A 9,352-nucleotide genomic window follows, 5' to 3' on the forward strand; every position below is an offset into this window, starting at 1 on the left:
AACATAGTGAATTTAGCCTTGAGGCACTCACGGGTTATTTATAATCCGTGAAAAAAGTATTCCTGTGTGTTTTTACTTTCCGCTGCATGTTGGTTATAATATTATTAACATTCTGTTGATAACATTGCATCCAACATTACTCTTTTCTTTACACGTTTTTACTTTGTTGGTAATTTGGGGCACTAAACTCTTTCATGTTGAATTGGAGATTTTTAAGTGTAGGTGGCAGCGTCTCCGCTTAATTGATGGCGGCGGTAGCTGAGATTAAAAAAGAGACGAGAGGGAGGAGCGAGACAGTTGGGCGACATCGTCGGAGGTCGAAAACTTGGAAGGGAGGAGCCTGTAGCAGTGTTGTCATTGGGATTCAGAGAAGAGGGTTGAGGGCGGCGAGCCTGACGAGCAATTACGGCGGCGTTTGCTGCTGCTCGATCGAGAATGAGAGAAAGAGAGGGTCCTTAGGTAAAAGCGACGGTCGTGGCTGCGATTTGCGGCTGTCGTCGGAATACCGTTGTTGATTGGTGAGGTGAGAGAGACGAGTTGGGAGAGTATTCATATTTGAGGAACATGACTGCATAGCCTTAGATCTTCAAGCCCATTGGCTTTCTGCCGAAAACTTTAGAGGCGGCGGCAGAGGCCCCATTAGGTGGGTTCGTTGAATTCCTAATGATGTGTTTGCATTGAACCCACGCCGGTGTTGAGAACTGTCTGGGTTTTATCGTTGGATTGAATTAATACAACTATATGCGGTTCGAAATTTTTTATATTTGTTCGATTGAAATCCATTCCAGCTTGTCGACGCTGCCGCATCTCCTACGGTGTTCTCGAAACTGAGTAGAGTAATTGTTTAAAATTTGAATTGTGTTGTCGATGGCATACTTGACAATTGTGTAGCAGCTGAAATTGTTTATTTCTAAATGAGTAGAATTGCAGCTATTTTTTCCTCTTTTGCTGGTGATGAAGTACGATTCTTTATGTAGAGAAATGAAGTGGACTAGTAGAATAGTCTGTTTTGAGTCTCTGCAGTTTGAGAGTCTGCTTAAACTTAGTAAATATGCAATCTTTTCATATCTCCACTTTTTTAGGCTGCTGGTGGTTGAGTGCCTTTGCTGGTATTATATTTCAGGAGGTCATTTGATTTTGTCTTGTGTGAGTGGCAATAAGAGTAGTAATAGCCTCTACTTCGTTCTTCATTTCTTAATTTTTCATTTCAGTTAGTAGGCTGTGAGAAAGGGAGCTCTGCAGCAGGAGAAGAGCCTAGAAGGGAGGAAGCAAGAATAAGATCTTTTCATTGGTTAGTGGCTTTTTTTTGTATATGAAGGTGGAGGGGATAGTTCACCGTTTGGCATTTTATTGACTGTTTTTTCTTGTTTGTTTTTGGAGGTCTTGAGCTTCTCTACGGGAGGGATTGGCTTAGGGACGGAGGACCGTGACGGAACGAGATCTTGAGAGAAGGCTATAGGCTCTTTTTTTTTGCACATATATACGTATATATAACTTGACTTGCCAACCTGGAATGTATTGCACATATAGATGGTGTGAACTGGTTTAGAATTAAGTGACAATCCGTATATGTGAGTCGGACGGGATCTATTTGTCAACATAGATTTTGAAGTTTTACAAACTTGAAAATTTTCAAAGAAAGAGTATGGCTCATAGCCGTTTTGCCAACATGGGTCATGGTGTTTTATCAGCTTGGTACTTTTTAAAGAAATAATACAGCTTGTATAGTTGTTTGCCAACATGGATCGTGGTATTTTACCAACTTGGAGTTGTTCCAAAGAAAAATAACAGGTTGTAGGAATTTTATTTCCACAAGTTTGAAATTTTCTCCCACTCCCTTTTCGATTCCCTTTTTTTGGCATTGTGCTTAGCACATATATGCATATATATATATATATATATATATATATATATATATATATATGAATTGGCTTGCCAGCCTGGAGATTATCGCGAAGGAAGATGGCGTGGACCAATTTAGAATTAAACATCAGCCTGTAAATATGTGAGCCACACTGAACCCGTTTGTCAACATGGAAAAATGTCAGCTTATAAATAAGTAAGTCAGGCTGGACCTGTCTGTCAGCTTAGGATCAAAGTATCAGCTTATACATAAGTGAGTCAGGCTGGACCTGTTTGCCAATATGAAATTTGATGTTTTTTCAGCTTGGAACTATTCAAAAAAAGAGTATAGCATGTAGCCATTTGCCAATATGAATAGTGGTGTTTTACCAGCTTGGAATTATTCAAATAAGAAATACAACTTGTATCTGTCTTCACAAGTTGGTGCCACCGATATATAGTATTATTTGTAGATGTGTGAACCAAGAATTAAATACTAGCCTGTAGTTAAGTGAGTCGAGCTGAGTCTATTTAATTGTACGAAATTTGCGCCGTATACCAACGTGGAATTATCGAAATAGGGACACCAACTTGTTGCACTTTTATGTTTGCTGTAAAGTATGCAGAAAGCTGCTTTCCTTAAGGAAAGAACTCTTGCGATGGTGGCGGAGCTAATGAGTTAAGGGCTGAACGAGCAAGTTGGCAAGACAAGATGGTAGCCGTCAAGAAGGCGTGTGATAAGGCCAATAAGATTGTCAAGAAATTGGAGTCTGCCAAGTTGTAAGACGCTCGTCGGCTGGAACGAGCTGCAACGGACTACAAGGATCTCAAAGATAAGGTTGTTGCATTGAAGCAACAAATCCTTTATGCAAGCTGTGAGACGGAGATTCGAGTTCGGGGTGAGATGGCCTTGGCGTATCTCGAGAATCAGCCCCCTAGGACTTGGGATGTCCATCAATATATAGATGAATTTAATGAGTGGAAGGCTAACAAGGAGGAGCAGGAGCAGCTTGCTAGCAACTTTGCCGGGATGACCACCTGAGATGGCCGACCTCAGACGGGGGAGTGACTTTCCTAGATTGGCATGTGCTTGTTTTATCTCCATCTTGAGCTTTAGACCATTGGGTCAGTTTGAGCTATTTATCTTATTAGGATGTTTCATTTGTGAATTTTTGGAAAGTCGACATTGCTAGATATTTGAGAGATTTGCCTTATTTTATAGATTGATGTGGTTTGTTGATATCTTGTATCACCATTTTACATATGAATTTGTTTAGACCATAAATGTACACATGTTTGAATATCCCATTTGATGAAGTAAATACCTTGATTATCATGGTTTCGATAACGTATGGATTGGTGCAATATATTGCAGCTTGTATATCGAAAGAACAACAATATATGTTAAAGAGATGCATAGACACAACTTGTCATTTTATTTTCATTTCGAATTTTCCATCCTGGAATTGATGTTGGAGAATTTTATTGCATCTAGACAGGACCAGGCTGAATTCATATGTGTCGTCTTGTATGTGATTTTGATATGTATACTTGTATTTATTTTGCCGAGCCGGGATGAGTTATTGTTGCGTTTGACTTTGGCGGCTTGTGCCCCACTTTGGCGTGCGGGCTAATCAGATAATTTCATGCAACATGCCGGCTTGGAACTATTTTTTTAATCAAATTTTGAAATTGTAGAGTTGTCGACTCTGAATCGCCTAAGTCAAATACTTGAAATTAAAGCAAGCTGGTTTTCATTAGATGAGATCGTACTGACTTCGACCAATGGTGGCTAGTACAATATGACGAACATGTGGCATATTCAAATTTATAAAAGATAAATGTGTACAAACTTCTTGACTATAACCGTCGATTGCTCCAAGCTGGGTAGTCCATCCAATTTAATGATTAAAGATGATTTTATTGACATAGGTTAATATTGTCGTCGCAGACGGATCATCATTGGCGACTTGTATTTCGCAACGGGTTAACATCGTAGGGCAGGTTGAGACATTGTTATTTGAGGTTGGTGGCTGCACTCCGGAGAGTTTCCTATAGACCTCTCGCAGGGATCAAGACAAATATAGTTCTTAGGCCGCTTGTGGTTGGTTGGGTGAATTTATTGGCAAACAGTTGGTACTGGGTGAACCCAATCGGATCGTGTCCGTCCGCCTGTTGGTTAACTTAGGTTTGTGTGATCGTTTGATTGGGCCTCTAAGTATGAGGGGGGTGTATGCCTTCTACGACGGCATTGCTCATTGCTACGCCCATGGTGGTAAAGTTGGTTCGGGCAGGTTGTCCCCTAATGATGGTTGTTCTATCTTGTCGAAGTATTCCAGTCGGTCTGGCCTCTAAGTTGAATTGGCCAAGTTCATGTGCTTGCTCCAATGCGGGCGTTGTGAAAGTGCGTTGATTTCGCTTGATTGCTAGGGCCCCACGGTGGGAGCCAAATTGTAGAGGCTAAAATCTACAATTGAGGTTGACGTCTGCACGTCTGAATGAATTGGGCACTAGCAACCTATCAACACAAGAACACGTAAGAACCCTAGGTTGAGCACCGGGAGGGGGTGTCGACCGTAGAGCCTCCGACGCTCAAGTCAGTAACGGAATAGCAAGATAGAATGAAAAATAGAATGGACTAAGAGAGAAAGACAGGTTGGAATGCGTGGTTATTCCAAGGTGTCGGCGGCGTCGGAGGGTGGAAATGGTGACAGCCAGTTGTGATGGTAGAAGATGGGAGGCAGAGATAGGCCAAGTTGGCTATTTCCGACTTGACAGAGCCAATCAGCATGGTGACGGAATAGAGAGAATTCAAGAAGTAGAGAGAGCAAGTAAGATTTTTCGTCCTTCTTTGATGACCTAGTCGGGCTATTTATATAGTGGACATCCAGCCGCTAGGGTTTCTGCAGTTTGGCCTCGTCAAGGCCCTTATCTCTCGGGTTGTTGCGATTTGGACGGGATCACAAAGATTTACCCGTCTGATCGTGTCAGCTTGGTGGGAAACGTGTTTTAGGGTTTGACGATTGGGCCTTGTAACTTTGTCTTTCTAGGTTGTCAATAACCATTGGGCCGCATGCAAATATATCCAGCTTGGTTGTGGACTCAAGTCGGTCTATAGCTTTCCGGGCTAGATGGACCAATCTGTTGGGCCAATATGACTTTTTAGGGTCATGCCAGGTTGGCGAACTAACTTGATGGGTTTGGGCTAAGTGTGAATTATTCAGCCGGACTGTTGAGACAAGTTGGACTTGAAGTGGGATAGTCATCCTGGGTCGGTCTAGGTTGATCTCGAGATAAGTATAACTTGACTTATTAGGCTGGGCGAACAAGTTTTTTTAAGTAATTGAGTCAGCCTCGTTATTGATCCAAGTTGGTTCGAAGTTTGTTGGGCTGGACTGACCGGGTTGTTTAGCTCATTGGTCCAACTTGGAAGGTTAATTGGGCTTGAGCCAAGTTGACGAATTTTGCCCACTACAATTATTATTTTAAATAAGAGGTTATATTGAGTAAAACAGGGGCTTTGAATAGAATTAACCTAACAATAATTAATGTTAATCTTGTTATACAATTGCTACTAACAAGAATTGATCATTGGTCAAGTGAACTCGGGACCCTTCACCGTTACACTACAATAAACAATAGAATAATTATTTAGATTTTAATTATTATATATGTATATCTATTTATTATATGAAAATACAGTTGATAGCTAATTTGTGGCAAAATAGTAATAAATGAATCAACTAAGGATATACATTAAGTTATACAACTCAGCAAGTTGGCAGTTTCATAGCATACGGCAGTTTTCAATTTAATTACACAGATGTTTTCAAAATATACTACCCACTATCTAAATACATATAAATATATACTAATAAATGAAATATAATTAATATTATATTCGATTATATTGCACCACTATCTATTCTATACATATCCACTAACTTCGTAACTATCCACTATCAAAAACTGTAACAATTCACAAGATATAGAAACGCAAGTATGCAAAAAATATAAATACACAATTGTCTCTTCTTTCTTAATGATTCTGGCTCTGTATTTTTTTGTCTTATGCATTTATAAAAAATGGCTTCTCTTTTCAGTGTTCTCAAGGAATTGCAACTAGGAAAGGGCAAAATTGCATTGTAGCTATATCTCATTATCGGTTCTATCTTCTGCACACTACTGCATTTATCAAATATGGCTTCTCTTTGCGATGTTCTCAAGGTCGTGATGCCTCGGACCCGTTTTGAGAAAATTGGACATTGATTCGCTTCCAGCCATCGTTGGTTGGCTGTCGAATGGGGAGAAAGAAATTCTCAAGTATGGTATATCTGTAAAAGACCTGAAATCTTCAATTCAAAAGCTCAGTGGCTTGCTTGAAAATTTCGAGAAAAAGAATAAGAATGTTTCTGTCCGAAAGATCCTAGCGAATCAGGCATACCGTTGCTTACCACTTCAAATTTTGATAACATCTATGGCGAGAAAGTTCCCGTCTGCTTGATCGGTGTTTTTAAGTCATCAACAACTCGAGACAAGTTGCTAAGAGTCTTGCAATCTGTGAGTTACTTTGTTTCCTGTTACATTCATACATAGATTTACTTTTTGTAGATTTAACTTCAATTGTTAGTAGTCTTAACTTCCATTAGAACAAAATTCCCTTTCATTTCTCTTGCCCTTTACCAAACCTACTATGCTTGCTTCTTCTTCTACGTGCCCTTGCAGCAACGTAGAACTTACACGTACGTTTATGAATTCCGTCTTCTTGGGGTATGACTGAACATTTGATTTCTTGTACAGATATCCCAAAAAATCATTTTCCAGATGACAAAGATCAACATGTGACCCGAGGGACTCGGTCTCATACGCTCTATTGGATGCATCAAAGCAGCAATTGTTCTTAACTGCCCTCGACAAGTCAGGGTTCAAGTCATCAGATGAGCTCCTGTTGGCGTACAAACCCAAGCGAGGCCGCCACGTCTCTGGGCGAAATAACTGAAGAAGCAGCCGAGAGTTTCGTAAGCTCGGTATTGAATGGAGATGTACAATTCTCCAAGGCAAGACCCTACTCTAAAATGATCTGAGGTGACAAGCAAAATTGGTTAGAGTACTAAAACCTTGCATATTATACCTTAGCCCTCAATTGATAGAATAGTGAATTATGGCCCTCAAGTGTAAGTAGAACTTTTGCTTAGGTTTAGATAGAATGGGAGAACATTACTTACGTATGCGGTACATTTGTATATAGTAGAACGTTGAGTTAATTTCTTTACAATTTCGAGTTTACTTCCTCTCTCCTGCTATCCTTTATTTTCTAAATTAATGTTTAATTAGTCTGTTTAGCTTTTTTGGAAACTATGTAATTTATGGTTTCACTAGGAATCAAGTGTATCCCAAAGGCCCCAAACATCAGTAATAATTCCTTCAAATCTATTATATAATAGGATTAAGCCTTAACCTATGTGGCATATCTAAAATCTCACCATTTCAAAATTTACCATATATAATCTTCATCATTTATTAATTAATTAACTATTACATTCTATATAAAGATTCATTAATCATAATAAATATAATTAATAATAAATGTATATATATAATAATATTAACATTACATATAATCTAAATTAATAAATTTTACAAATTCTATAAACTAAATACTTTAAAACAAAATCTTATTTTATGTCTATCAAAATAATTAAAATTTTATTTGTATTTTTTATAAAATAAATCCATACATGTTACTTATATAGGGAAGAAAAATATATTTTTCATTTCTGCAAACTTTATTTGTTTCTGTTCGTCCATTACTATAATAATAATAATAATAATAATAATAATAATAATAATAATAATAATAATAATAATAATAACCATTACTATAATAATAATAATAATAATAATAATAATAATAATAATAATAATAATAATAATAATAATAATAATAATAAGCTCTTGCTCTCCAAATTAAAAATCTACATTTAATTGGCAGAATGATTGAGACTAATACAATTTGAATTGTTTTGTCAATTTAATTTGACCAAATTTATTTAATTAAATACATGGTCTAATTAATTTAATTTGAAAAAATAAATTGGTTTGATTAAGTAAATTATTTCTTCAATTTAATTTGATTATAAAATAATATATTTTGTATAAAATTTTTAAAATAAAATTTGGATTCAACATAGATTTTTTATGAAAATTTATCAATTAAATTACTAAATAAATTAATACAATTTGAATCTCGTGTCAACTTTCTTAAGCTACACACGAGATGATTTTCAAAACTTAGTTATGGTATTTCAAACTTCAAACGAGATAATGTTCACGAGTCAATTTTATTCTTTCAATTTTCAGACGGAATGATGCTCGAAATTCAAGATTTGAAGATAATTAATGTTCACGAGTCCATTTTATTCTTTCAAATTTCAAACGAAATGATGCTCAAAACTCAATTATGATATTTCAAGCTCCACATGAAATAATGCACACAAAATTCTCAAGATTTTTCAAGCTGCATACAAGATGATGTTTAGAAGTTAGTTATGATCTTACAAGCTAAAGATGATAATGATCTTTAAAGCTACACACAAGATAATTCTTGTAACTTAATTGTGGTCATTCAAAGTTCAAATGAGATCATACTCACAAGTTAAATTTGTTTTTTTTAAACTCCAAACGAGATTATTCTTGGAACCCAATTATAATATTTAGAACTAATAATGCATAAAAGTTTGTCAAGATTTTTTCAAGTTCCATACAAAATGATGTTTACAAGTTAGTTATGATGTTAGAAGCTCCAAATCATACAATCTCACAAGTCAACTTTGATTTTTAAAGCTCCAGATAGTGATGTTAAAAAAACTTGACGCATAAAAGTTTATTTTTTGTATTTTAAGGCCTAGACGAGATGATACTCAAAAGTCTGATGTTCAAACGTTAGTTGTCATCTTCCGAAATTTAGATTATGATATGATCCTACAAGGTTCAGACGAGATGATGCTCAGATAAAATAAAATTTTCAATATCGATACATTTTTCAAAATATTATTAAATAAAAATCTACATAAAAAGAATATTTATTATTCTAACAAAAGGTTAACATTTAATTGAGAAATATGATTCAAATTAATATAATTTCAACTATATTACCTTAAATTAAATAAATTTAAAAATAATTTATATAATAAGTTAAAATAATTTCCCGTCGAATTTCGACGGGTTGCGCACTAGTAAACTTAATAAGTTGTAATTAGTTAGTGAAGTGACAAGAAAAAAAATATTCATCTACAAGTGCTCTCCCATAATCACCTACACTAATACACACACAGAGGTCCATATACGCGTAAAAAGTCATTTTTATATGTAAACATGTTTTAATAATATTTATTATACAATATTTTAAATCAAAAATTAATATTTACACTCATATTTTGTCATTGTTACCAATTAATCTAATTCATAAATAATGATATTTTGACACTTTTATATAATTTAAAATTTTAAA

The sequence above is a fragment of the Salvia miltiorrhiza genome, chromosome 1 (assembly GCF_028751815.1).
Source record: "Salvia miltiorrhiza cultivar Shanhuang (shh) chromosome 1, IMPLAD_Smil_shh, whole genome shotgun sequence".
In the NCBI taxonomy this organism is placed as follows: Eukaryota; Viridiplantae; Streptophyta; class Magnoliopsida; order Lamiales; family Lamiaceae; genus Salvia; species Salvia miltiorrhiza.